Below are 26,279 nucleotides of genomic sequence, written 5' to 3' on the forward strand. Positions count from 1 at the left end.
GTTGCTGCACGAGAAGTGCCTGCTCCGGAGGCTTCTTGCGAACAGCGCTAAAAGCACGCGAACATCGCGTTTCTGTGCTTTCCTGAACAGCTTGCGCTGGGACAGTTACAGCCGTGTTTTGCAAGCTGTCCGGGGTTCTGAGGCACTAAAAGTGCGGATGTGTGGCCACTGTGCAACACGAGAACCGGCTGCTCTGAAAGCCTTTCCTGCTCTTCCCGTACGCTTTCTAGCAGCTCTACGGACACACACACGTCAGCCTCTTCACTGTCCTACACAGCTAGCACGCTGGCAGTTACTGTCAGCTTGGAACCAGCCGCGCAGAAGGCAGTCGCCCTCCAACCGGCGAACAGTGCACATTCGCGGCCACACGCGAGCTGGCCGCACTCGGAGCTTTCGCGGCTCTTCTCTCGCTCTTTCCCGCAGAGCTCCGGCGATGCACAACTCGAACCGCGAAAGCCAAAATGAGCTTTGTGCAAGCTGCGCAGAAGAAACAAGGCACTAAACCGGCAAATGTCCAGCTAATCTCCAACGTGAAAAGGGTCAGCAAGGAAAGCTCTTGCTAACAGCCCAGAAGCATTGCGACTCTTCTCTGGATGATTTGCCCACCAACACTTCACATCAGCTCAAGCCGGCTGCCCGGAGGAAAAGCGGCTAGGAAAGATCGCAGAAAACACGGTTGTTGCCGCACGAGAAGTGCCTGCTCCGGAGGCTTCTTGCGAACAGCGCTAAAAGCACGCGAACATCGCGTTTCTGTGCTTTCCTGAACAGCTTGCGCTGGGACAGTTACAGCCGTGTTTTGCAAGCTGTCCGGGGTTCTGAGGCACTAAAAGTGCGGATGTGTGGCCACTGTGCAACACGAGAACCGGCTGCTCTGAAAGCCCTTCCTGCTCTTCCCGTACGCTTTCTAGCAGCTCTACGGACACACACACGTCAGCCTCTTCACTGTCCTACACAGCTAGCACGCTGGCAGTTACTGTCAGCTTGGAACCAGCCGCGCAGAAGGCAGTCGCCCTCCAACCGGCGAACAGTGCACATTCGCGGCCACACGCGAGCTGGCCGCACTCGGAGCTTTCGCGGCTCTTCTCTCGCTCTTTCCCGCAGAGCTCCGGCGATGCACAACTCGAACCGCGAAAGCCAAAATGAGCTTTGTGCAAGCTGCGCAGAAGAAACAAGGCACTAAACCGGCAAATGTCTAGCTAATCTCCAACGTGAAAAGGGTCAGCAAGGAAAGCTCTTGCTAACAGCCCAGAAGCATTGCGACTCTTCTCTGGATGATTTGCCCACCAACACTTCACATCAGCTCAAGCCGACTGCCCGGAGGAAAAGCGGCTAGGAAAGATCGCAGAAAACACGGTTGTTGCTGCACGAGAAGTGCCTGCTCCGGAGGCTTCTTGCGAACAGCGCTAAAAGCACGCGAACATCGCGTTTCTGTGCTTTCCTGAACAGCTTGCGCTGGGACAGTTACAGCCGTGTTTTGCAAGCTGTCCGGGGTTCTGAGGCACTAAAAGTGCGGATGTGTGGCCACTGTGCAACACGAGAACCGGCTGCTCTGAAAGCCTTTCCTGCTCTTCCCGTACGCTTTCTAGCAGCTCTACGGACACACACACGTCAGCCTCTTCACTGTCCTACACAGCTAGCACGCTGGCAGTTACTGTCAGCTTGGAACCAGCCGCGCAGAAGGCAGTCGCCCTCCAACCGGCGAACAGTGCACATTCGCGGCCACACGCGAGCTGGCCGCACTCGGAGCTTTCGCGGCTCTTCTCTCGCTCTTTCCCGCAGAGCTCCGGCGATGCACAACTCGAACCGCGAAAGCCAAAATGAGCTTTGTGCAAGCTGCGCAGAAGAAACAAGGCACTAAACCGGCAAATGTCCAGCTAATCTCCAACGTGAAAAGGGTCAGCAAGGAAAGCTCTTGCTAACAGCCCAGAAGCATTGCGACTCTTCTCTGGATGATTTGCCCACCAACACTTCACATCAGCTAAAGCCGGCTGCCCGGAGGAAAAGCGGCTAGGAAAGATCGCAGAAAACACGGTTGTTGCCGCACGAGAAGTGCCTGCTCCGGAGGCTTCTTGCGAACAGCGCTAAAAGCACGCGAACATCGCGTTTCTGTGCTTTCCTGAACAGCTTGCGCTGGGACAGTTACAGCCGTGTTTTGCAAGCTGTCCGGGGTTCTGAGGCACTAAAAGTGCGGATGTGTGGCCACTGTGCAACACGAGAACCGGCTGCTCGGAAAGCCTTTCCTGCTCTTCCCGTACGCTTTCTAGCAGCTCTACGGACACACACACGTCAGCCTCTTCACTGTCCTACACAGCTAGCACGCTGGCACTTACCGTCAGCTTGGAAGCAGCCGCGCAGAAGGCAGTCGCCCTCCAACCGGCGAACAGTGCACATTCGCGGCCACACGCGAGCTGGCCGCACTCGGAGCTTTCGCGGCTCTTCTCTCGCTCTTTCCCGCAGAGCTCCGGCGATGCACAACTCGAACCGCGAAAGCCAAAATGAGCTTTGTGCAAGCTGCGCAGAAGAAACAAGGCACTAAACCGGCAAATGTCCAGCTAATCTCCAACGTGAAAAGGGTCAGCAAGGAAAGCTCTTGCTAACAGCCCAGAAGCATTGCGACTCTTCTCTGGATGATTTGCCCACCAACACTTCACATCAGCTAAAGCCGGCTGCCCGGAGGAAAAGCGGCTAGGAAAGATCGCAGAAAACACGGTTGTTGCCGCACGAGAAGTGCCTGCTCCGGAGGCTTCTTGCGAACAGCGCTAAAAGCACGCGAACATCGCGTTTCTGTGCTTTCCTGAACAGCTTGCGCTGGGACAGTTACAGCCGTGTTTTGCAAGCTGTCCGGGGTTCTGAGGCACTAAAAGTGCGGATGTGTGGCCACTGTGCAACACGAGAACCGGCTGCTCGGAAAGCCTTTCCTGCTCTTCCCGTACGCTTTCTAGCAGCTCTACGGACACACACACGTCAGCCTCTTCACTGTCCTACACAGCTAGCACGCTGGCACTTACCGTCAGCTTGGAAGCAGCCGCGCAGAAGGCAGTCGCCCTCCAACCGGCGAACAGTGCACATTCGCGGCTACACGCGAGCTGGCCGCACTCGGAGCTTTCGCGGCTCTTCTCTCGCTCTTTCCCGCAGAGCTCCGGCGATGCACAACTCGAACCGCGAAAGCCGCAATGAGCTTTGTGCAAGCTGCGCAGAAGAAACAAGGCACTAAACCGGCAAATGTCCAGCTAATCTCCCACGTGAAAAGGGTCAGCAAGGAAAGCTCTTGCTGCTCTTCACTCGCTCTTGCTAACAGCCCAGAAGCATTGCGACTCTTCTCTGGATGATTTGCCCACCAACACTTCACATCAGCTAAAGCCGGCTGCCCGGAGGAAAAGCGGCTAGGAAAGATCGCAGAAAACACGGTTGTTGCCGCACGAGAAGTGCCTGCTCCGGAGGCTTCTTGCGAACAGCGCTAAAAGCACGCGAACATCGCGTTTCTGTGCTTTCCTGAACAGCTTGCGCTGGGACAGTTACAGCCGTGTTTTGCAAGCTGTCCGGGGTTCTGAGGCACTAAAAGTGCGGATGTGTGGCCACTGTGCAACACGAGAACCGGCTGCTCTGAAAGCCCTTCCTGCTCTTCCCGTACGCTTTCTAGCAGCTCTACGGACACGCACACGTCAGCCTCTTCACTGTCCTACACAGCTAGCACGCTGGCAGTTACTGTCAGCTTGGAACCAGCCGCGCAGAAGGCAGTCGCCCTCCAACCGGCGAACAGTGCACATTCGCGGCCACACGCGAGCTGGCCGCACTCGGAGCTTTCGCGGCTCTTCTCTCGCTCTTTCCCGCAGAGCTCCGGCGATGCACAACTCGAACCGCGAAAGCCAAAATGAGCTTTGTGCAAGCTGCGCAGAAGAAACAAGGCACTAAACCGGCAAATGTCTAGCTAATCTCCAACGTGAAAAGGGTCAGCAAGGAAAGCTCTTGCTGCTCTTCACTCGCTCTTGCTAACAGCCCAGAAGCATTGCGACTCTTCTCTGGATGATTTGCCCACCAACACTTCACATCAGCTAAAGCCGGCTGCCCGGAGGAAAAGCGGCTAGGAAAGATCGCAGAAAACACGGTTGTTGCCGCACGAGAAGTGCCTGCTCCGGAGGCTTCTTGCGAACAGCGCTAAAAGCACGCGAACATCGCGTTTCTGTGCTTTCCTGAACAGCTTGCGCTGGGACAGTTACAGCCGTGTTTTGCAAGCTGTCCGGGGTTCTGAGGCACTAAAAGTGCGGATGTGTGGCCACTGTGCAACACGAGAACCGGCTGCTCTGAAAGCCCTTCCTGCTCTTCCCGTACGCTTTCTAGCAGCTCTACGGACACACACACGTCAGCCTCTTCACTGTCCTACACAGCTAGCACGCTGGCAGTTACTGTCAGCTTGGAACCAGCCGCGCAGAAGGCAGTCGCCCTCCAACCGGCGAACAGTGCACATTCGCGGCCACACGCGAGCTGGCCGCACTCGGAGCTTTCGCGGCTCTTCTCTCGCTCTTTCCCGCAGAGCTCCGGCGATGCACAACTCGAACCGCGAAAGCCAAAATGAGCTTTGTGCAAGCTGCGCAGAAGAAACAAGGCACTAAACCGGCAAATGTCCAGCTAATCTCCAACGTGAAAAGGCTCAGCAAGGAAAGCTCTTGCTAACAGCCCAGAAGCATTGCGACTCTTCTCTGGATGATTTGCCCACCAACACTTCACATCAGCTCAAGCCGACTGCCCGGAGGAAAAGCGGCTAGGAAAGATCGCAGAAAACACGGTTGTTGCTGCACGAGAAGTGCCTGCTCCGGAGGCTTCTTGCGAACAGCGCTAAAAGCACGCGAACATCGCGTTTCTGTGCTTTCCTGAACAGCTTGCGCTGGGACAGTTACAGCCGTGTTTTGCAAGCTGTCCGGGGTTCTGAGGCACTAAAAGTGCGGATGTGTGGCCACTGTGCAACACGAGAACCGGCTGCTCTGAAAGCCTTTCCTGCTCTTCCCGTACGCTTTCTAGCAGCTCTACGGACACACACACGTCAGCCTCTTCACTGTCCTACACAGCTAGCACGCTGGCAGTTACTGTCAGCTTGGAACCAGCCGCGCAGAAGGCAGTCGCCCTCCAACCGGCGAACAGTGCACATTCGCGGCCACACGCGAGCTGGCCGCACTCGGAGCTTTCGCGGCTCTTCTCTCGCTCTTTCCCGCAGAGCTCCGGCGATGCACAACTCGAACCGCGAAAGCCAAAATGAGCTTTGTGCAAGCTGCGCAGAAGAAACAAGGCACTAAACCGGCAAATGTCCAGCTAATCTCCAACGTGAAAAGGGTCAGCAAGGAAAGCTCTTGCTAACAGCCCAGAAGCATTGCGACTCTTCTCTGGATGATTTGCCCACCAACACTTCACATCAGCTCAAGCCGGCTGCCCGGAGGAAAAGCGGCTAGGAAAGATCGCAGAAAACACGGTTGTTGCCGCACGAGAAGTGCCTGCTCCGGAGGCTTCTTGCGAACAGCGCTAAAAGCACGCGAACATCGCGTTTCTGTGCTTTCCTGAACAGCTTGCGCTGGGACAGTTACAGCCGTGTTTTGCAAGCTGTCCGGGGTTCTGAGGCACTAAAAGTGCGGATGTGTGGCCACTGTGCAACACGAGAACCGGCTGCTCTGAAAGCCCTTCCTGCTCTTCCCGTACGCTTTCTAGCAGCTCTACGGACACACACACGTCAGCCTCTTCACTGTCCTACACAGCTAGCACGCTGGCAGTTACTGTCAGCTTGGAACCAGCCGCGCAGAAGGCAGTCGCCCTCCAACCGGCGAACAGTGCACATTCGCGGGCACACGCGAGCTGGCCGCACTCGGAGCTTTCGCGGCTCTTCTCTCGCTCTTTCCCGCAGAGCTCCGGCGATGCACAACTCGAACCGCGAAAGCCAAAATGAGCTTTGTGCAAGCTGCGCAGAAGAAACAAGGCACTAAACCGGCAAATGTCCAGCTAATCTCCAACGTGAAAAGGCTCAGCAAGGAAAGCTCTTGCTAACAGCCCAGAAGCATTGCGACTCTTCTCTGGATGATTTGCCCACCAACACTTCACATCAGCTCAAGCCGACTGCCCGGAGGAAAAGCGGCTAGGAAAGATCGCAGAAAACACGGTTGTTGCTGCACGAGAAGTGCCTGCTCCGGAGGCTTCTTGCGAACAGCGCTAAAAGCACGCGAACATCGCGTTTCTGTGCTTTCCTGAACAGCTTGCGCTGGGACAGTTACAGCCGTGTTTTGCAAGCTGTCCGGGGTTCTGAGGCACTAAAAGTGCGGATGTGTGGCCACTGTGCAACACGAGAACCGGCTGCTCTGAAAGCCTTTCCTGCTCTTCCCGTACGCTTTCTAGCAGCTCTACGGACACACACACGTCAGCCTCTTCACTGTCCTACACAGCTAGCACGCTGGCAGTTACTGTCAGCTTGGAACCAGCCGCGCAGAAGGCAGTCGCCCTCCAACCGGCGAACAGTGCACATTCGCGGCCACACGCGAGCTGGCCGCACTCGGAGCTTTCGCGGCTCTTCTCTCGCTCTTTCCCGCAGAGCTCCGGCGATGCACAACTCGAACCGCGAAAGCCAAAATGAGCTTTGTGCAAGCTGCGCAGAAGAAACAAGGCACTAAACCGGCAAATGTCCAGCTAATCTCCAACGTGAAAAGGGTCAGCAAGGAAAGCTCTTGCTAACAGCCCAGAAGCATTGCGACTCTTCTCTGGATGATTTGCCCACCAACACTTCACATCAGCTAAAGCCGGCTGCCCGGAGGAAAAGCGGCTAGGAAAGATCGCAGAAAACACGGTTGTTGCCGCACGAGAAGTGCCTGCTCCGGAGGCTTCTTGCGAACAGCGCTAAAAGCACGCGAACATCGCGTTTCTGTGCTTTCCTGAACAGCTTGCGCTGGGACAGTTACAGCCGTGTTTTGCAAGCTGTCCGGGGTTCTGAGGCACTAAAAGTGCGGATGTGTGGCCACTGTGCAACACGAGAACCGGCTGCTCTGAAAGCCCTTCCTGCTCTTCCCGTACGCTTTCTAGCAGCTCTACGGACACACACACGTCAGCCTCTTCACTGTCCTACACAGCTAGCACGCTGGCAGTTACTGTCAGCTTGGAACCAGCCGCGCAGAAGGCAGTCGCCCTCCAACCGGCGAACAGTGCACATTCGCGGGCACACGCGAGCTGGCCGCACTCGGAGCTTTCGCGGCTCTTCTCTCGCTCTTTCCCGCAGAGCTCCGGCGATGCACAACTCGAACCGCGAAAGCCAAAATGAGCTTTGTGCAAGCTGCGCAGAAGAAACAAGGCACTAAACCGGCAAATGTCCAGCTAATCTCCAACGTGAAAAGGCTCAGCAAGGAAAGCTCTTGCTAACAGCCCAGAAGCATTGCGACTCTTCTCTGGATGATTTGCCCACCAACACTTCACATCAGCTCAAGCCGACTGCCCGGAGGAAAAGCGGCTAGGAAAGATCGCAGAAAACACGGTTGTTGCTGCACGAGAAGTGCCTGCTCCGGAGGCTTCTTGCGAACAGCGCTAAAAGCACGCGAACATCGCGTTTCTGTGCTTTCCTGAACAGCTTGCGCTGGGACAGTTACAGCCGTGTTTTGCAAGCTGTCCGGGGTTCTGAGGCACTAAAAGTGCGGATGTGTGGCCACTGTGCAACACGAGAACCGGCTGCTCTGAAAGCCCTTCCTGCTCTTCCCGTACGCTTTCTAGCAGCTCTACGGACACACACACGTCAGCCTCTTCACTGTCCTACACAGCTAGCACGCTGGCAGTTACTGTCAGCTTGGAACCAGCCGCGCAGAAGGCAGTCGCCCTCCAACCGGCGAACAGTGCACATTCGCGGCCACACGCGAGCTGGCCGCATTCGGAGCTTTCGCGGCTCTTCTCTCGCTCTTTCCCGCAGAGCTCCGGCGATGCACAACTCGAACCGCGAAAGCCAAAATGAGCTTTGTGCAAGCTGCGCAGAAGAAACAAGGCACTAAACCGGCAAATGTCCAGCTAATCTCCAACGTGAAAAGGGTCAGCAAGGAAAGCTCTTGCTAACAGCCCAGAAGCATTGCGACTCTTCTCTGGATGATTTGCCCACCAACACTTCACATCAGCTAAAGCCGGCTGCCCGGAGGAAAAGCGGCTAGGAAAGATCGCAGAAAACACGGTTGTTGCCGCACGAGAAGTGCCTGCTCCGGAGGCTTCTTGCGAACAGCGCTAAAAGCACGCGAACATCGCGTTTCTGTGCTTTCCTGAACAGCTTGCGCTGGGACAGTTACAGCCGTGTTTTGCAAGCTGTCCGGGGTTCTGAGGCACTAAAAGTGCGGATGTGTGGCCACTGTGCAACACGAGAACCGGCTGCTCGGAAAGCCCTTCCTGCTCTTCCCGTACGCTTTCTAGCAGCTCTACGGACACACACACGTCAGCCTCTTCACTGTCCTACACAGCTAGCACGCTGGCAGTTACTGTCAGCTTGGAACCAGCCGCGCAGAAGGCAGTCGCCCTCCAACCGGCGAACAGTGCACATTCGCGGCCACACGCGAGCTGGCCGCACTCGGAGCTTTCGCGGCTCTTCTCTCGCTCTTTCCCGCAGAGCTCCGGCGATGCACAACTCGAACCGCGAAAGCCGCAATGAGCTTTGTGCAAGCTGCGCAGAAGAAACAAGGCACTAAACCGGCAAATGTCCAGCTAATCTCCAACGTGAAAAGGCTCAGCAAGGAAAGCTCTTGCTAACAGCCCAGAAGCATTGCGACTCTTCTCTGGATGATTTGCCCACCAACACTTCACATCAGCTCAAGCCGACTGCCCGGAGGAAAAGCGGCTAGGAAAGATCGCAGAAAACACGGTTGTTGCTGCACGAGAAGTGCCTGCTCCGGAGGCTTCTTGCGAACAGCGCTAAAAGCACGCGAACATCGCGTTTCTGTGCTTTCCTGAACAGCTTGCGCTGGGACAGTTACAGCCGTGTTTTGCAAGCTGTCCGGGGTTCTGAGGCACTAAAAGTGCGGATGTGTGGCCACTGTGCAACACGAGAACCGGCTGCTCTGAAAGCCTTTCCTGCTCTTCCCGTACGCTTTCTAGCAGCTCTACGGACACACACACGTCAGCCTCTTCACTGTCCTACACAGCTAGCACGCTGGCAGTTACTGTCAGCTTGGAACCAGCCGCGCAGAAGGCAGTCGCCCTCCAACCGGCGAACAGTGCACATTCGCGGCCACACGCGAGCTGGCCGCACTCGGAGCTTTCGCGGCTCTTCTCTCGCTCTTTCCCGCAGAGCTCCGGCGATGCACAACTCGAACCGCGAAAGCCAAAATGAGCTTTGTGCAAGCTGCGCAGAAGAAACAAGGCACTAAACCGGCAAATGTCCAGCTAATCTCCAACGTGAAAAGGGTCAGCAAGGAAAGCTCTTGCTAACAGCCCAGAAGCATTGCGACTCTTCTCTGGATGATTTGCCCACCAACACTTCACATCAGCTAAAGCCGGCTGCCCGGAGGAAAAGCGGCTAGGAAAGATCGCAGAAAACACGGTTGTTGCCGCACGAGAAGTGCCTGCTCCGGAGGCTTCTTGCGAACAGCGCTAAAAGCACGCGAACATCGCGTTTCTGTGCTTTCCTGAACAGCTTGCGCTGGGACAGTTACAGCCGTGTTTTGCAAGCTGTCCGGGGTTCTGAGGCACTAAAAGTGCGGATGTGTGGCCACTGTGCAACACGAGAACCGGCTGCTCGGAAAGCCTTTCCTGCTCTTCCCGTACGCTTTCTAGCAGCTCTACGGACACACACACGTCAGCCTCTTCACTGTCCTACACAGCTAGCACGCTGGCACTTACCGTCAGCTTGGAAGCAGCCGCGCAGAAGGCAGTCGCCCTCCAACCGGCGAACAGTGCACATTCGCGGCCACACGCGAGCTGGCCGCACTCGGAGCTTTCGCGGCTCTTCTCTCGCTCTTTCCCGCAGAGCTCCGGCGATGCACAACTCGAACCGCGAAAGCCAAAATGAGCTTTGTGCAAGCTGCGCAGAAGAAACAAGGCACTAAACCGGCAAATGTCCAGCTAATCTCCAACGTGAAAAGGGTCAGCAAGGAAAGCTCTTGCTAACAGCCCAGAAGCATTGCGACTCTTCTCTGGATGATTTGCCCACCAACACTTCACATCAGCTAAAGCCGGCTGCCCGGAGGAAAAGCGGCTAGGAAAGATCGCAGAAAACACGGTTGTTGCCGCACGAGAAGTGCCTGCTCCGGAGGCTTCTTGCGAACAGCGCTAAAAGCACGCGAACATCGCGTTTCTGTGCTTTCCTGAACAGCTTGCGCTGGGACAGTTACAGCCGTGTTTTGCAAGCTGTCCGGGGTTCTGAGGCACTAAAAGTGCGGATGTGTGGCCACTGTGCAACACGAGAACCGGCTGCTCGGAAAGCCTTTCCTGCTCTTCCCGTACGCTTTCTAGCAGCTCTACGGACACACACACGTCAGCCTCTTCACTGTCCTACACAGCTAGCACGCTGGCAGTTACTGTCAGCTTGGAACCAGCCGCGCAGAAGGCAGTCGCCCTCCAACCGGCGAACAGTGCACATTCGCGGCTACACGCGAGCTGGCCGCACTCGGAGCTTTCGCGGCTCTTCTCTCGCTCTTTCCCGCAGAGCTCCGGCGATGCACAACTCGAACCGCGAAAGCCGCAATGAGCTTTGTGCAAGCTGCGCAGAAGAAACAAGGCACTAAACCGGCAAATGTCCAGCTAATCTCCAACGTGAAAAGGCTCAGCAAGGAAAGCTCTTGCTAACAGCCCAGAAGCATTGCGACTCTTCTCTGGATGATTTGCCCACCAACACTTCACATCAGCTCAAGCCGACTGCCCGGAGGAAAAGCGGCTAGGAAAGATCGCAGAAAACACGGTTGTTGCTGCACGAGAAGTGCCTGCTCCGGAGGCTTCTTGCGAACAGCGCTAAAAGCACGCGAACATCGCGTTTCTGTGCTTTCCTGAACAGCTTGCGCTGGGACAGTTACAGCCGTGTTTTGCAAGCTGTCCGGGGTTCTGAGGCACTAAAAGTGCGGATGTGTGGCCACTGTGCAACACGAGAACCGGCTGCTCTGAAAGCCCTTCCTGCTCTTCCCGTACGCTTTCTAGCAGCTCTACGGACACACACACGTCAGCCTCTTCACTGTCCTACACAGCTAGCACGCTGGCAGTTACTGTCAGCTTGGAACCAGCCGCGCAGAAGGCAGTCGCCCTCCAACCGGCGAACAGTGCACATTCGCGGCCACACGCGAGTTGGCCGCACTCGGAGCTTTCGCGGCTCTTCTCTCGCTCTTTCCCGCAGAGCTCCGGCGATGCACAACTCGAACCGCGAAAGCCGCAATGAGCTTTGTGCAAGCTGCGCAGAAGAAACAAGGCACTAAACCGGCAAATGTCCAGCTAATCTCCAACGTGAAAAGGGTCAGCAAGGAAAGCTCTTGCTAACAGCCCAGAAGCATTGCGACTCTTCTCTGGATGATTTGCCCACCAACACTTCACATCAGCTCAAGCCGACTGCCCGGAGGAAAAGCGGCTAGGAAAGATCGCAGAAAACACGGTTGTTGCTGCACGAGAAGTGCCTGCTCCGGAGGCTTCTTGCGAACAGCGCTAAAAGCACGCGAACATCGCGTTTCTGTGCTTTCCTGAACAGCTTGCGCTGGGACAGTTACAGCCGTGTTTTGCAAGCTGTCCGGGGTTCTGAGGCACTAAAAGTGCGGATGTGTGGCCACTGTGCAACACGAGAACCGGCTGCTCTGAAAGCCTTTCCTGCTCTTCCCGTACGCTTTCTAGCAGCTCTACGGACACACACACGTCAGCCTCTTCACTGTCCTACACAGCTAGCACGCTGGCACTTACCGTCAACTTGGAAGCAGCCGCGCAGAAGGCAGTCGCCCTCCAACCGGCGAACAGTGCACATTCGCGGCTACACGCGAGCTGGCCGCACTCGGAGCTTTCGCGGCTCTTCTCTCGCTCTTTCCCGCAGAGCTCCGGCGATGCACAACTCGAACCGCGAAAGCCGCAATGAGCTTTGTGCAAGCTGCGCAGAAGAAACAAGGCACTAAACCGGCAAATGTCCAGCTAATCTCCCACGTGAAAAGGGTCAGCAAGGAAAGCTCTTGCTGCTCTTCACTCGCTCTTGCTAACAGCCCAGAAGCATTGCGACTCTTCTCTGGATGATTTGCCCACCAACACTTCACATCAGCTCAAGCCGACTGCCCGGAGGAAAAGCGGCTAGGAAAGATCGCAGAAAACACGGTTGTTGCCGCACGAGAAGTGCCTGCTCCGGAGGCTTCTTGCGAACAGCGCTAAAAGCACGCGAACATCGCGTTTCTGTGCTTTCCTGAACAGCTTGCGCTGGGACAGTTACAGCCGTGTTTTGCAAGCTGTCCGGGGTTCTGAGGCACTAAAAGTGCGGATGTGTGGCCACTGTGCAACACGAGAACCGGCTGCTCTGAAAGCCCTTCCTGCTCTTCCCGTACGCTTTCTAGCAGCTCTACGGACACACACACGTCAGCCTCTTCACTGTCCTACACAGCTAGCACGCTGGCAGTTACTGTCAGCTTGGAACCAGCCGCGCAGAAGGCAGTCGCCCTCCAACCGGCGAACAGTGCACATTCGCGGCCACACGCGAGCTGGCCGCACTCGGAGCTTTCGCGGCTCTTCTCTCGCTCTTTCCCGCAGAGCTCCGGCGATGCACAACTCGAACCGCGAAAGCCAAAATGAGCTTTGTGCAAGCTGCGCAGAAGAAACAAGGCACTAAACCGGCAAATGTCCAGCTAATCTCCCACGTGAAAAGGGTCAGCAAGGAAAGCTCTTGCTGCTCTTCACTCGCTCTTGCTAACAGCCCAGAAGCATTGCGACTCTTCTCTGGATGATTTGCCCACCAACACTTCACATCAGCTAAAGCCGGCTGCCCGGAGGAAAAGCGGCTAGGAAAGATCGCAGAAAACACGGTTGTTGCCGCACGAGAAGTGCCTGCTCCGGAGGCTTCTTGCGAACAGCGCTAAAAGCACGCGAACATCGCGTTTCTGTGCTTTCCTGAACAGCTTGCGCTGGGACAGTTACAGCCGTGTTTTGCAAGCTGTCCGGGGTTCTGAGGCACTAAAAGTGCGGATGTGTGGCCACTGTGCAACACGAGAACCGGCTGCTCTGAAAGCCCTTCCTGCTCTTCCCGTACGCTTTCTAGCAGCTCTACGGACACGCACACGTCAGCCTCTTCACTGTCCTACACAGCTAGCACGCTGGCAGTTACTGTCAGCTTGGAACCAGCCGCGCAGAAGGCAGTCGCCCTCCAACCGGCGAACAGTGCACATTCGCGGCCACACGCGAGCTGGCCGCACTCGGAGCTTTCGCGGCTCTTCTCTCGCTCTTTCCCGCAGAGCTCCGGCGATGCACAACTCGAACCGCGAAAGCCAAAATGAGCTTTGTGCAAGCTGCGCAGAAGAAACAAGGCACTAAACCGGCAAATGTCTAGCTAATCTCCAACGTGAAAAGGGTCAGCAAGGAAAGCTCTTGCTGCTCTTCACTCGCTCTTGCTAACAGCCCAGAAGCATTGCGACTCTTCTCTGGATGATTTGCCCACCAACACTTCACATCAGCTAAAGCCGGCTGCCCGGAGGAAAAGCGGCTAGGAAAGATCGCAGAAAACACGGTTGTTGCCGCACGAGAAGTGCCTGCTCCGGAGGCTTCTTGCGAACAGCGCTAAAAGCACGCGAACATCGCGTTTCTGTGCTTTCCTGAACAGCTTGCGCTGGGACAGTTACAGCCGTGTTTTGCAAGCTGTCCGGGGTTCTGAGGCACTAAAAGTGCGGATGTGTGGCCACTGTGCAACACGAGAACCGGCTGCTCTGAAAGCCCTTCCTGCTCTTCCCGTACGCTTTCTAGCAGCTCTACGGACACACACACGTCAGCCTCTTCACTGTCCTACACAGCTAGCACGCTGGCAGTTACTGTCAGCTTGGAACCAGCCGCGCAGAAGGCAGTCGCCCTCCAACCGGCGAACAGTGCACATTCGCGGCCACACGCGAGCTGGCCGCACTCGGAGCTTTCGCGGCTCTTCTCTCGCTCTTTCCCGCAGAGCTCCGGCGATGCACAACTCGAACCGCGAAAGCCAAAATGAGCTTTGTGCAAGCTGCGCAGAAGAAACAAGGCACTAAACCGGCAAATGTCCAGCTAATCTCCAACGTGAAAAGGCTCAGCAAGGAAAGCTCTTGCTAACAGCCCAGAAGCATTGCGACTCTTCTCTGGATGATTTGCCCACCAACACTTCACATCAGCTCAAGCCGACTGCCCGGAGGAAAAGCGGCTAGGAAAGATCGCAGAAAACACGGTTGTTGCTGCACGAGAAGTGCCTGCTCCGGAGGCTTCTTGCGAACAGCGCTAAAAGCACGCGAACATCGCGTTTCTGTGCTTTCCTGAACAGCTTGCGCTGGGACAGTTACAGCCGTGTTTTGCAAGCTGTCCGGGGTTCTGAGGCACTAAAAGTGCGGATGTGTGGCCACTGTGCAACACGAGAACCGGCTGCTCTGAAAGCCTTTCCTGCTCTTCCCGTACGCTTTCTAGCAGCTCTACGGACACACACACGTCAGCCTCTTCACTGTCCTACACAGCTAGCACGCTGGCAGTTACTGTCAGCTTGGAACCAGCCGCGCAGAAGGCAGTCGCCCTCCAACCGGCGAACAGTGCACATTCGCGGCCACACGCGAGCTGGCCGCACTCGGAGCTTTCGCGGCTCTTCTCTCGCTCTTTCCCGCAGAGCTCCGGCGATGCACAACTCGAACCGCGAAAGCCAAAATGAGCTTTGTGCAAGCTGCGCAGAAGAAACAAGGCACTAAACCGGCAAATGTCCAGCTAATCTCCAACGTGAAAAGGCTCAGCAAGGAAAGCTCTTGCTAACAGCCCAGAAGCATTGCGACTCTTCTCTGGATGATTTGCCCACCAACACTTCACATCAGCTAAAGCCGGCTGCCCGGAGGAAAAGCGGCTAGGAAAGATCGCAGAAAACACGGTTGTTGCTGCACGAGAAGTGCCTGCTCCGGAGGCTTCTTGCGAACAGCGCTAAAAGCACGCGAACATCGCGTTTCTGTGCTTTCCTGAACAGCTTGCGCTGGGACAGTTACAGCCGTGTTTTGCAAGCTGTCCGGGGTTCTGAGGCACTAAAAGTGCGGATGTGTGGCCACTGTGCAACACGAGAACCGGCTGCTCTGAAAGCCCTTCCTGCTCTTCCCGTACGCTTTCTAGCAGCTCTACGGACACACACACGTCAGCCTCTTCACTGTCCTACACAGCTAGCACGCTGGCAGTTACTGTCAGCTTGGAAGCAGCCGCGCAGAAGGCAGTCGCCCTCCAACCGGCGAACAGTGCACATTCGCGGCCACACGCGAGCTGGCCGCACTCGGAGCTTTCGCGGCTCTTCTCTCGCTCTTTCCCGCAGAGCTCCGGCGATGCACAACTCGAACCGCGAAAGCCAAAATGAGCTTTGTGCAAGCTGCGCAGAAGAAACAAGGCACTAAACCGGCAAATGTCCAGCTAATCTCCAACGTGAAAAGGCTCAGCAAGGAAAGCTCTTGCTAACAGCCCAGAAGCATTGCGACTCTTCTCTGGATGATTAGCCACCAACACTTCACATCAGCTCAAGCCGACTGCCCGGAGGAAAAGCGGCTAGGAAAGATCGCAGAAAACACGGTTGTTGCTGCACGAGAAGTGCCTGCTCCGGAGGCTTCTTGCGAACAGCGCTAAAAGCACGCGAACATCGCGTTTCTGTGCTTTCCTGAACAGCTTGCGCTGGGACAGTTACAGCCGTGTTTTGCAAGCTGTCCGGGGTTCTGAGGCACTAAAAGTGCGGATGTGTGGCCACTGTGCAACACGAGAACCGGCTGCTCTGAAAGCCCTTCCTGCTCTTCCCGTACGCTTTCTAGCAGCTCTACGGACACACACACGTCAGCCTCTTCACTGTCCTACACAGCTAGCACGCTGGCAGTTACTGTCAGCTTGGAACCAGCCGCGCAGAAGGCAGTCGCCCTCCAACCGGCGAACAGTGCACATTCGCGGCTACACGCGAGCTGGCCGCACTCGGAGCTTTCGCGGCTCTTCTCTCGCTCTTTCCCGCAGAGCTCCGGCGATGCACAACTCGAACCGCGAAAGCCGCAATGAGCTTTGTGCAAGCTGCGCAGAAGAAACAAGGCACTAAACCGGCAAATGTCCAGCTAATCTCCAACGTGAAAAGGGTCAGCAAGGAAAGCTCTTGCTAACAGCCCAGAAGCATTGCGACTCTTCTCTGGATGATTTGCCCACCAACACTTCACATCAGCTCAAGCCGACTGCCCGGAGGAAAAGCGGCTAGGAAAGATCGCAGAAAACACGGTTGTTGCTGCACGAGAAGTGCCTGCTCCGGAGGCTTCTTGCGAACAGCGCTAAAAGCACGCGAACATCGCGTTTCTGTGCTTTCCTGAACAGCTTGCGCTGGGACAGTTACAGCCGTGTTTTGCAAGCTGTCCGGGGTTCTGAGGCACTAAAAGTGCGGATGTGTGGCCACTGTGCAACACGAGAACCGGCTGCTCTGAAAGCCTTTCCTGCTCTTCCCGTACGCTTTCTAGCAGCTCTACGGACACACACACGTCAGCCTCTTCACTGTCCTACACAGCTAGCACGCTGGCACTTACCGTCAACTTGGAAGCAGCCGCGCAGAAGGCAGTCGCCCTCCAACCGGCGAACAGTGCACATTCGCGGCTACACGCGAGCTGGCCGCACTCGGAGCTTTCGCGGCTCTTCTCTCGCTCTTTCCCGCAGAGCTCCGGCGATGCACAACTCGAACCGCGAAAGCCGCAATGAGCTTTGTGCAAGCTGCGCAGAAGAAACAAGGCACTAAACCGGCAAATGTCCAGCTAATCTCCCACGTGAAAAGGGTCAGCAAGGAAAGCTCTTGCTGCTCTTCACTCGCTCTTGCTAACAGCCCAGAAGCATTGCGACTCTTCTCTGGATGATTTGCCCACCAACACTTCACATCAGCTCAAGCCGACTGCCCGGAGGAAAAGCGGCTAGGAAAGATCGCAGAAAACACGGTTGTTGCCGCACGAGAAGTGCCTGCTCCGGAGGCTTCTTGCGAACAGCGCTAAAAGCACGCGAACATCGCGTTTCTGTGCTTTCCTGAACAGCTTGCGCTGGGACAGTTACAGCCGTGTTTTGCAAGCTGTCCGGGGTTCTGAGGCACTAAAAGTGCGGATGTGTGGCCACTGTGCAACACGAGAACCGGCTGCTCTGAAAGCCCTTCCTGCTCTTCCCGTACGCTTTCTAGCAGCTCTACGGACACACACACGTCAGCCTCTTCACTGTCCTACACAGCTAGCACGCTGGCAGTTACTGTCAGCTTGGAACCAGCCGCGCAGAAGGCAGTCGCCCTCCAACCGGCGAACAGTGCACATTCGCGGCCACACGCGAGCTGGCCGCACTCGGAGCTTTCGCGGCTCTTCTCTCGCTCTTTCCCGCAGAGCTCCGGCGATGCACAACTCGAACCGCGAAAGCCAAAATGAGCTTTGTGCAAGCTGCGCAGAAGAAACAAGGCACTAAACCGGCAAATGTCCAGCTAATCTCCCACGTGAAAAGGGTCAGCAAGGAAAGCTCTTGCTGCTCTTCACTCGCTCTTGCTAACAGCCCAGAAGCATTGCGACTCTTCTCTGGATGATTTGCCCACCAACACTTCACATCAGCTAAAGCCGGCTGCCCGGAGGAAAAGCGGCTAGGAAAGATCGCAGAAAACACGGTTGTTGCCGCACGAGAAGTGCCTGCTCCGGAGGCTTCTTGCGAACAGCGCTAAAAGCACGCGAACATCGCGTTTCTGTGCTTTCCTGAACAGCTTGCGCTGGGACAGTTACAGCCGTGTTTTGCAAGCTGTCCGGGGTTCTGAGGCACTAAAAGTGCGGATGTGTGGCCACTGTGCAACACGAGAACCGGCTGCTCTGAAAGCCCTTCCTGCTCTTCCCGTACGCTTTCTAGCAGCTCTACGGACACGCACACGTCAGCCTCTTCACTGTCCTACACAGCTAGCACGCTGGCAGTTACTGTCAGCTTGGAACCAGCCGCGCAGAAGGCAGTCGCCCTCCAACCGGCGAACAGTGCACATTCGCGGCCACACGCGAGCTGGCCGCACTCGGAGCTTTCGCGGCTCTTCTCTCGCTCTTTCCCGCAGAGCTCCGGCGATGCACAACTCGAACCGCGAAAGCCAAAATGAGCTTTGTGCAAGCTGCGCAGAAGAAACAAGGCACTAAACCGGCAAATGTCTAGCTAATCTCCAACGTGAAAAGGCTCAGCAAGGAAAGCTCTTGCTGCTCTTCACTCGCTCTTGCTAACAGCCCAGAAGCATTGCGACTCTTCTCTGGATGATTTGCCCACCAACACTTCACATCAGCTAAAGCCGGCTGCCCGGAGGAAAAGCGGCTAGGAAAGATCGCAGAAAACACGGTTGTTGCCGCACGAGAAGTGCCTGCTCCGGAGGCTTCTTGCGAACAGCGCTAAAAGCACGCGAACATCGCGTTTCTGTGCTTTCCTGAACAGCTTGCGCTGGGACAGTTACAGCCGTGTTTTGCAAGCTGTCCGGGGTTCTGAGGCACTAAAAGTGCGGATGTGTGGCCACTGTGCAACACGAGAACCGGCTGCTCTGAAAGCCCTTCCTGCTCTTCCCGTACGCTTTCTAGCAGCTCTACGGACACACACACGTCAGCCTCTTCACTGTCCTACACAGCTAGCACGCTGGCAGTTACTGTCAGCTTGGAACCAGCCGCGCAGAAGGCAGTCGCCCTCCAACCGGCGAACAGTGCACATTCGCGGCCACACGCGAGCTGGCCGCACTCGGAGCTTTCGCGGCTCTTCTCTCGCTCTTTCCCGCAGAGCTCCGGCGATGCACAACTCGAACCGCGAAAGCCAAAATGAGCTTTGTGCAAGCTGCGCAGAAGAAACAAGGCACTAAACCGGCAAATGTCCAGCTAATCTCCAACGTGAAAAGGCTCAGCAAGGAAAGCTCTTGCTAACAGCCCAGAAGCATTGCGACTCTTCTCTGGATGATTTGCCCACCAACACTTCACATCAGCTAAAGCCGACTGCCCGGAGGAAAAGCGGCTAGGAAAGATCGCAGAAAACACGGTTGTTGCTGCACGAGAAGTGCCTGCTCCGGAGGCTTCTTGCGAACAGCGCTAAAAGCACGCGAACATCGCGTTTCTGTGCTTTCCTGAACAGCTTGCGCTGGGACAGTTACAGCCGTGTTTTGCAAGCTGTCCGGGGTTCTGAGGCACTAAAAGTGCGGATGTGTGGCCACTGTGCAACACGAGAACCGGCTGCTCTGAAAGCCCTTCCTGCTCTTCCCGTACGCTTTCTAGCAGCTCTACGGACACACACACGTCAGCCTCTTCACTGTCCTACACAGCTAGCACGCTGGCAGTTACTGTCAGCTTGGAACCAGCCGCGCAGAAGGCAGTCGCCCTCCAACCGGCGAACAGTGCACATTCGCGGCCACACGCGAGCTGGCCGCACTCGGAGCTTTCGCGGCTCTTCTCTCGCTCTTTCCCGCAGAGCTCCGGCGATGCACAACTCGAACCGCGAAAGCCAAAATGAGCTTTGTGCAAGCTGCGCAGAAGAAACAAGGCACTAAACCGGCAAATGTCTAGCTAATCTCCAACGTGAAAAGGGTCAGCAAGGAAAGCTCTTGCTAACAGCCCAGAAGCATTGCGACTCTTCTCTGGATGATTTGCCCACCAACACTTCACATCAGCTCAAGCCGACTGCCCGGAGGAAAAGCGGCTAGGAAAGATCGCAGAAAACACGGTTGTTGCTGCACGAGAAGTGCCTGCTCCGGAGGCTTCTTGCGAACAGCGCTAAAAGCACGCGAACATCGCGTTTCTGTGCTTTCCTGAACAGCTTGCGCTGGGACAGTTACAGCCGTGTTTTGCAAGCTGTCCGGGGTTCTGAGGCACTAAAAGTGCGGATGTGTGGCCACTGTGCAACACGAGAACCGGCTGCTCTGAAAGCCTTTCCTGCTCTTCCCGTACGCTTTCTAGCAGCTCTACGGACACACACACGTCAGCCTCTTCACTGTCCTACACAGCTAGCACGCTGGCAGTTACTGTCAGCTTGGAACCAGCCGCGCAGAAGGCAGTCGCCCTCCAACCGGCGAACAGTGCACATTCGCGGCCACACGCGAGCTGGCCGCACTCGGAGCTTTCGCGGCTCTTCTCTCGCTCTTTCCCGCAGAGCTCCGGCGATGCACAACTCGAACCGCGAAAGCCAAAATGAGCTTTGTGCAAGCTGCGCAGAAGAAACAAGGCACTAAACCGGCAAATGTCCAGCTAATCTCCAACGTGAAAAGGGTCAGCAAGGAAAGCTCTTGCTAACAGCCCAGAAGCATTGCGACTCTTCTCTGGATGATTTGCCCACCAACACTTCACATCAGCTAAAGCCGGCTGCCCGGAGGAAAAGCGGCTAGGAAAGATCGCAGAAAACACGGTTGTTGCCGCACGAGAAGTGCCTGCTCCGGAGGCTTCTTGCGAACAGCGCTAAAAGCACGCGAACATCGCGTTTCTGTGCTTTCCTGAACAGCTTGCGCTGGGACAGTTACAGCCGTGTTTTGCAAGCTGTCCGGGGTTCTGAGGCACTAAAAGTGCGGATGTGTGGCCACTGTGCAACACGAGAACCGGCTGCTCGGAAAGCCTTTCCTGCTCTTCCCGTACGCTTTCTAGCAGCTCTACGGACACACACACGTCAGCCTCTTCACTGTCCTACACAGCTAGCACGCTGGCACTTACCGTCAGCTTGGAAGCAGCCGCGCAGAAGGCAGTCGCCCTCCAACCGGCGAACAGTGCACATTCGCGGCCACACGCGAGCTGGCCGCACTCGGAGCTTTCGCGGCTCTTCTCTCGCTCTTTCCCGCAGAGCTCCGGCGATGCACAACTCGAACCGCGAAAGCCAAAATGAGCTTTGTGCAAGCTGCGCAGAAGAAACAAGGCACTAAACCGGCAAATGTCCAGCTAATCTCCAACGTGAAAAGGGTCAGCAAGGAAAGCTCTTGCTAACAGCCCAGAAGCATTGCGACTCTTCTCTGGATGATTTGCCCACCAACACTTCACATCAGCTAAAGCCGGCTGCCCGGAGGAAAAGCGGCTAGGAAAGATCGCAGAAAACACGGTTGTTGCCGCACGAGAAGTGCCTGCTCCGGAGGCTTCTTGCGAACAGCGCTAAAAGCACGCGAACATCGCGTTTCTGTGCTTTCCTGAACAGCTTGCGCTGGGACAGTTACAGCCGTGTTTTGCAAGCTGTCCGGGGTTCTGAGGCACTAAAAGTGCGGATGTGTGGCCACTGTGCAACACGAGAACCGGCTGCTCGGAAAGCCTTTCCTGCTCTTCCCGTACGCTTTCTAGCAGCTCTACGGACACACACACGTCAGCCTCTTCACTGTCCTACACAGCTAGCACGCTGGCACTTACCGTCAGCTTGGAAGCAGCCGCGCAGAAGGCAGTCGCCCTCCAACCGGCGAACAGTGCACATTCGCGGCTACACGCGAGCTGGCCGCACTCGGAGCTTTCGCGGCTCTTCTCTCGCTCTTTCCCGCAGAGCTCCGGCGATGCACAACTCGAACCGCGAAAGCCGCAATGAGCTTTGTGCAAGCTGCGCAGAAGAAACAAGGCACTAAACCGGCAAATGTCCAGCTAATCTCCCACGTGAAAAGGGTCAGCAAGGAAAGCTCTTGCTGCTCTTCACTCGCTCTTGCTAACAGCCCAGAAGCATTGCGACTCTTCTCTGGATGATTTGCCCACCAACACTTCACATCAGCTAAAGCCGGCTGCCCGGAGGAAAAGCGGCTAGGAAAGATCGCAGAAAACACGGTTGTTGCCGCACGAGAAGTGCCTGCTCCGGAGGCTTCTTGCGAACAGCGCTAAAAGCACGCGAACATCGCGTTTCTGTGCTTTCCTGAACAGCTTGCGCTGGGACAGTTACAGCCGTGTTTTGCAAGCTGTCCGGGGTTCTGAGGCACTAAAAGTGCGGATGTGTGGCCACTGTGCAACACGAGAACCGGCTGCTCTGAAAGCCCTTCCTGCTCTTCCCGTACGCTTTCTAGCAGCTCTACGGACACGCACACGTCAGCCTCTTCACTGTCCTACACAGCTAGCACGCTGGCAGTTACTGTCAGCTTGGAACCAGCCGCGCAGAAGGCAGTCGCCCTCCAACCGGCGAACAGTGCACATTCGCGGCCACACGCGAGCTGGCCGCACTCGGAGCTTTCGCGGCTCTTCTCTCGCTCTTTCCCGCAGAGCTCCGGCGATGCACAACTCGAACCGCGAAAGCCAAAATGAGCTTTGTGCAAGCTGCGCAGAAGAAACAAGGCACTAAACCGGCAAATGTCTAGCTAATCTCCAACGTGAAAAGGGTCAGCAAGGAAAGCTCTTGCTGCTCTTCACTCGCTCTTGCTAACAGCCCAGAAGCATTGCGACTCTTCTCTGGATGATTTGCCCACCAACACTTCACATCAGCTAAAGCCGGCTGCCCGGAGGAAAAGCGGCTAGGAAAGATCGCAGAAAACACGGTTGTTGCCGCACGAGAAGTGCCTGCTCCGGAGGCTTCTTGCGAACAGCGCTAAAAGCACGCGAACATCGCGTTTCTGTGCTTTCCTGAACAGCTTGCGCTGGGACAGTTACAGCCGTGTTTTGCAAGCTGTCCGGGGTTCTGAGGCACTAAAAGTGCGGATGTGTGGCCACTGTGCAACACGAGAACCGGCTGCTCTGAAAGCCCTTCCTGCTCTTCCCGTACGCTTTCTAGCAGCTCTACGGACACACACACGTCAGCCTCTTCACTGTCCTACACAGCTAGCACGCTGGCAGTTACTGTCAGCTTGGAACCAGCCGCGCAGAAGGCAGTCGCCCTCCAACCGGCGAACAGTGCACATTCGCGGCCACACGCGAGCTGGCCGCACTCGGAGCTTTCGCGGCTCTTCTCTCGCTCTTTCCCGCAGAGCTCCGGCGATGCACAACTCGAACCGCGAAAGCCAAAATGAGCTTTGTGCAAGCTGCGCAGAAGAAACAAGGCACTAAACCGGCAAATGTCCAGCTAATCTCCAACGTGAAAAGGCTCAGCAAGGAAAGCTCTTGCTAACAGCCCAGAAGCATTGCGACTCTTCTCTGGATGATTTGCCCACCAACACTTCACATCAGCTCAAGCCGACTGCCCGGAGGAAAAGCGGCTAGGAAAGATCGCAGAAAACACGGTTGTTGCTGCACGAGAAGTGCCTGCTCCGGAGGCTTCTTGCGAACAGCGCTAAAAGCACGCGAACATCGCGTTTCTGTGCTTTCCTGAACAGCTTGCGCTGGGACAGTTACAGCCGTGTTTTGCAAGCTGTCCGGGGTTCTGAGGCACTAAAAGTGCGGATGTGTGGCCACTGTGCAACACGAGAACCGGCTGCTCTGAAAGCCTTTCCTGCTCTTCCCGTACGCTTTCTAGCAGCTCTACGGACACACACACGTCAGCCTCTTCACTGTCCTACACAGCTAGCACGCTGGCAGTTACTGTCAGCTTGGAACCAGCCGCGCAGAAGGCAGTCGCCCTCCAACCGGCGAACAGTGCACATTCGCGGCCACACGCGAGCTGGCCGCACTCGGAGCTTTCGCGGCTCTTCTCTCGCTCTTTCCCGCAGAGCTCCGGCGATGCACAACTCGAACCGCGAAAGCCAAAATGAGCTTTGTGCAAGCTGCGCAGAAGAAACAAGGCACTAAACCGGCAAATGTCCAGCTAATCTCCAACGTGAAAAGGGTCAGCAAGGAAAGCTCTTGCTAACAGCCCAGAAGCATTGCGACTCTTCTCTGGATGATTTGCCCACCAACACTTCACATCAGCTCAAGCCGGCTGCCCGGAGGAAAAGCGGCTAGGAAAGATCGCAGAAAACACGGTTGTTGCCGCACGAGAAGTGCCTGCTCCGGAGGCTTCTTGCGAACAGCGCTAAAAGCACGCGAACATCGCGTTTCTGTGCTTTCCTGAACAGCTTGCGCTGGGACAGTTACAGCCGTGTTTTGCAAGCTGTCCGGGGTTCTGAGGCACTAAAAGTGCGGATGTGTGGCCACTGTGCAACACGAGAACCGGCTGCTCTGAAAGCCCTTCCTGCTCTTCCCGTACGCTTTCTAGCAGCTCTACGGACACACACACGTCAGCCTCTTCACTGTCCTACACAGCTAGCACGCTGGCAGTTACTGTCAGCTTGGAACCAGCCGCGCAGAAGGCAGTCGCCCTCCAACCGGCGAACAGTGCACATTCGCGGGCACACGCGAGCTGGCCGCACTCGGAGCTTTCGCGGCTCTTCTCTCGCTCTTTCCCGCAGAGCTCCGGCGATGCACAACTCGAACCGCGAAAGCCAAAATGAGCTTTGTGCAAGCTGCGCAGAAGAAACAAGGCACTAAACCGGCAAATGTCCAGCTAATCTCCAACGTGAAAAGGCTCAGCAAGGAAAGCTCTTGCTAACAGCCCAGAAGCATTGCGACTCTTCTCTGGATGATTTGCCCACCAACACTTCACATCAGCTCAAGCCGACTGCCCGGAGGAAAAGCGGCTAGGAAAGATCGCAGAAAACACGGTTGTTGCTGCACGAGAAGTGCCTGCTCCGGAGGCTTCTTGCGAACAGCGCTAAAAGCACGCGAACATCGCGTTTCTGTGCTTTCCTGAACAGCTTGCGCTGGGACAGTTACAGCCGTGTTTTGCAAGCTGTCCGGGGTTCTGAGGCACTAAAAGTGCGGATGTGTGGCCACTGTGCAACACGAGAACCGGCTGCTCTGAAAGCCTTTCCTGCTCTTCCCGTACGCTTTCTAGCAGCTCTACGGACACACACACGTCAGCCTCTTCACTGTCCTACACAGCTAGCACGCTGGCAGTTACTGTCAGCTTGGAACCAGCCGCGCAGAAGGCAGTCGCCCTCCAACCGGCGAACAGTGCACATTCGCGGCCACACGCGAGCTGGCCGCACTCGGAGCTTTCGCGGCTCTTCTCTCGCTCTTTCCCGCAGAGCTCCGGCGATGCACAACTCGAACCGCGAAAGCCAAAATGAGCTTTGTGCAAGCTGCGCAGAAGAAACAAGGCACTAAACCGGCAAATGTCCAGCTAATCTCCAACGTGAAAAGGGTCAGCAAGGAAAGCTCTTGCTAACAGCCCAGAAGCATTGCGACTCTTCTCTGGATGATTTGCCCACCAACACTTCACATCAGCTAAAGCCGGCTGCCCGGAGGAAAAGCGGCTAGGAAAGATCGCAGAAAACACGGTTGTTGCCGCACGAGAAGTGCCTGCTCCGGAGGCTTCTTGCGAACAGCGCTAAAAGCACGCGAACATCGCGTTTCTGTGCTTTCCTGAACAGCTTGCGCTGGGACAGTTACAGCCGTGTTTTGCAAGCTGTCCGGGGTTCTGAGGCACTAAAAGTGCGGATGTGTGGCCACTGTGCAACACGAGAACCGGCTGCTCTGAAAGCCCTTCCTGCTCTTCCCGTACGCTTTCTAGCAGCTCTACGGACACACACACGTCAGCCTCTTCACTGTCCTACACAGCTAGCACGCTGGCAGTTACTGTCAGCTTGGAACCAGCCGCGCAGAAGGCAGTCGCCCTCCAACCGGCGAACAGTGCACATTCGCGGGCACACGCGAGCTGGCCGCACTCGGAGCTTTCGCGGCTCTTCTCTCGCTCTTTCCCGCAGAGCTCCGGCGATGCACAACTCGAACCGCGAAAGCCAAAATGAGCTTTGTGCAAGCTGCGCAGAAGAAACAAGGCACTAAACCGGCAAATGTCCAGCTAATCTCCAACGTGAAAAGGCTCAGCAAGGAAAGCTCTTGCTAACAGCCCAGAAGCATTGCGACTCTTCTCTGGATGATTTGCCCACCAACACTTCACATCAGCTCAAGCCGACTGCCCGGAGGAAAAGCGGCTAGGAAAGATCGCAGAAAACACGGTTGTTGCTGCACGAGAAGTGCCTGCTCCGGAGGCTTCTTGCGAACAGCGCTAAAAGCACGCGAACATCGCGTTTCTGTGCTTTCCTGAACAGCTTGCGCTGGGACAGTTACAGCCGTGTTTTGCAAGCTGTCCGGGGTTCTGAGGCACTAAAAGTGCGGATGTGTGGCCACTGTGCAACACGAGAACCGGCTGCTCTGAAAGCCTTTCCTGCTCTTCCCGTACGCTTTCTAGCAGCTCTACGGACACACACACGTCAGCCTCTTCACTGTCCTACACAGCTAGCACGCTGGCAGTTACTGTCAGCTTGGAACCAGCCG

The sequence above is a fragment of the Chlamydotis macqueenii genome, chromosome 26 (genome assembly GCF_036417535.1).
Source record: "Chlamydotis macqueenii isolate bChlMac1 chromosome 26, bChlMac1.mat, whole genome shotgun sequence".
Taxonomy (NCBI): Eukaryota; Metazoa; Chordata; class Aves; order Otidiformes; family Otididae; genus Chlamydotis; species Chlamydotis macqueenii.